This window comes from Lolium rigidum, chromosome 7 (genome assembly GCF_022539505.1).
Source record: "Lolium rigidum isolate FL_2022 chromosome 7, APGP_CSIRO_Lrig_0.1, whole genome shotgun sequence".
NCBI lineage: Eukaryota > Viridiplantae > Streptophyta > Magnoliopsida > Poales > Poaceae > Lolium > Lolium rigidum.
Genome location: NC_061514.1, coordinates 65,439,228 through 65,442,960, shown reverse-complemented (window position 1 = coordinate 65,442,960; position 3,733 = coordinate 65,439,228).

The window sequence follows — 3,733 nt, the reverse complement described above, 5'->3', positions numbered from 1 at the left end:
GTCTAGATATTTTCTGGTAAAAGTGTTTGAGCAACAAGGAAGACAGTGTAGAGTTTTATAATGCTTGCAATATATTCTTATGTAAGTTTTTCTGTACCGGTTCATACTTGTGTTTGCTTCAAACAACCTTGCTAGCCAAAGCCTTGTACTGAGAGGGAATGCTTCTCGTGCATCCAAAACCTTGAGCCAAAACCTATGCCATTTGTGTCCACCATAACTACCTACTATGTGGTATTTTTCTGCCATTCCAAGTAAATACTTCATGTGCTACCTTTAAACAATTCAAAAGTTATTATCTCCTTATTTGTGTCAATGTTTTATAGCTCATGAGGAAGTATGTGGTGTTTTATCTTTCAATCTTGTTGGGCAGCTTTCACCAATGGACTAGTGGCACATCCGCTTATCCAATAATTTTGCAAAAAGAGCTGGCAACGGGGTTCCCAGCCCCAATTAATCAACTTTCATTAATAATTCTCTTCACATGTTTTGCCCTGATTCATCAGTAAGCAACTTAATTTTGCAAATAGACACTCCTCCATGGTATGTGAAATGTTGGAAGGCACCCGAGGATTCGGTTAGCCATGGCTTGTGAAAGCAAAAGGTTGGGAGGAATGTCATCTATAAATAAAACTAAAATACATGTGTAAACAAAAGAGAAGAGGGATGATCTACCTTGCTGGTAGAGATAATGTCCTTCATGGGAGCCGCTCTTTGAAAGATTGTTTGATTAGGGGGTTAGAGTGCCCACTACCATTCGTTGACAACAACAAACACCTCTCAAAACTTTATTTGTATGCTCTCTATATGATTTCAAAACTTAAAAAGCTCTAGCACATGATTTAATCCCTGCTTCCCTCCGCGAAGGGCCTTTCTTTTACTTTATGTTGAGTCAGTTTACCTACTCCTTTCTATCTTAGAAGCAAACACTTGTGTCAACTGTGCATTGATTCTTACATGCTTGCTTATTGCACTTATTATACTACTTTGTGTTGACAATTATCAATGAGATAAGCAATTGTTGAAACTTAAATCTTCCTTTGTGTTGCTTCAAAACCTCTTATTAAGAATTTATTGCTTTATGAGTTAACTCTTATGCAAGACTTTTTGATGCTTGTCTTGAAAGTACTATTCATGAAAAGTTTTTGCTATATGTTATCTATTTGTTAGCAAACTATAGATCATTGCCTTGAGTCACTTCATTCATCTCATATGCTTTACAATAGTATGATCAAGATTATGTTGGTAGCATGTCACTTCAGAAATTATTGTTTTTATCGTTTACCTACTCGAGGGCGAGTAGGAACTAAGCTTGGGGATGCTTGATACGTCTCCAACGTATCTATAATTTCTGATGTTCCATGCTAGTTTTATGACAATACCTACATGTTTTGCTCACACTTTATAATGATTTTATGCATTTTCCGGCACTAACCTATTAACGAGATGCCAAGGTGCCAGTTCCTGTTTTCTGCTGTTTTTGGTTCCAGAAAAGCTGTTCGGGCAATATTCTCGGAATTCGATGAAACAGAAGCCAAACCTCCTATTTTACCGAGACGGACCCAAAACACCGAAGGAGAGACGGAGAGGGGCCAAGGGGGCCCCACACCACCTGGCGGCGCGGCCAAGAGGGGGGGGTGCGCCCAGCTATGGGGTGGGCCCCTCGGGACCCCTCCGACGCCGCCCTTTCGCCTATATATTCCTCGCGACGCGAAAACCCTATACGAATAAATCATATTCCAGAAAGACTTCAGGGGCGCCGCCGCCATCGCGAACCGTTTCGGGGGACAGAATCTCTGTTCCGGCACACCGCTAGGATGGGGAAGTGCCCCCAGAAGTCTTCTCCATCGACGCCACCGCCTCCATCATGCTTCGTGAGTAGTTCCCCCATGGACTACGGGTTCTAACAGTAGCTAGTTGGTACTCTCTCTCCCATGTACTTCAATACAATGATCTCATGAGCTGCCTTACATGATTGAGATCCATCTGATGTAATCGGTGTTGTGTTTGTTGGGATCCGATGAATTGTTACATTATGATCAGTCTATCTATAAAGTTTGTGAAGTTATTGTTGCTGCAATCTTGTTGTGTTTAATGCTTGTCACTAGTGCATGAGTGGCATGATCTTAGATTTGAGCTCTATAATTATTGCTTAGATTGTATCTACAAGTTGTTTGCACATGTCTATGTCCGGAACCCGAGGCCCCGAGTGACAAGAATCGGGATAACTGGAGGGGAAGGCTTAGATATGAGGATCACATGTTTTCACCAAGTGTTAATGCTTTGCTCTCAGTGCTCTATTAAAAGGAGTACCTTAATTACCGAGTAGATTCCCTTGAGGCCCGGCTGCCACCATCTGGTAGGACAAAAGATGTTATGCAAGTTTCTCATTGCGAGCACGTATGACTATATATGGAAAACATGCCTACATGATTAATAGACTTGATGTTCTGTCTTAATGCTATTTCAATCCTATCAATTGCCCAACTGTAATTTGTTCACCCAACACTTGTCACTTGTTATTGGAGAGTTACCACTAGTGTAGATAGATGGGAACCCCGGCCCATCTTTCATCATCAAATATTCACTCGATCCTATATGTCATTAGAAGTAGTATCAACTATTTTCTGGTGCCATTGCCTCTGTGTTACTCATGCTATCATCGCTGTGTTATCGTTACTTATTGCTCCCATATTACTGCTGCTTTCACATCACCCATGTTACTAGTGCTTTTCCAGGTGCAGCTGAATTGACAACTCAGTTGTTAAGGCTTATAAGTATTCTTCGTCTCCCCTTGTGTCTAATCAATAAATTTGGGTTTTACTTCCTCAAGACCTGTCTAGATCCCCTATACTTGTGGGTTATCAATACATTCCTTTAAAGTTCAGATTCCAATCTATGGACACACTCTAAGGGCCAGAGAATTTCTCTTGAGCATACAAAGATGGTACTAACTAGACACCTGCAATCTATAAGCATTTCTATAAATTGCTTAAGAAATGTAGCAATGTGTGTGAACACTACTTTCTACACCTGTCTTGGACAAGTGTCCCTATGAGATCACATAACAAAACCACTTGAGTAGCACAATAGTTGGGGCAACATCTACTTACTCAACTAGATTACAAAGCCTTAGACTTATAAAGACCATACATGAGAGAGGACAGACCACATAGCCACCGCAGCTCCTCACCTGGGAGAAACTACTTCACTCCTCACTGCGGAGCCGCAATGGGCGCGGACGCTATGGAGTCGATGGAGACGGTCCTGGCAAGAACTTCCGCCCCGGCAAAGCCGCGTCAATAAGACTTCGGCCCCGATCTTGTCTTCCGTGGCGCTGGAGCTATAACTTTCGTGGGATTCGAGGTTTATTGATTTAGGGGTCTACGCGCTGAGGCATTTATAGGCGGGAGCAAGTAGGTCGGTGAGGCCAGGTGACCTGCACCACCCTTTGTATGGCCAGACCTCGCTGACCTAGGCCTGGTCCGTCACCCTATTGCCATCTTCGTCTCTCCTCTGACTCCGCTTCGCTCCGGAAAAATAGGAACTTTGGCTCTTGTTTCACCCGATTCTAGAATATTCTCGAAATCTTTCTCAAACATGTAACACTCAAAATGGTGGAACTCGATACCGTATCATCCTATCAATAGGTTAGTCCTGGAAAACGCCAATATGTAAACAAAACATATAGCAATTGGTGTAACAAGCATGAGCATCAGTAATTATAGATATTGCC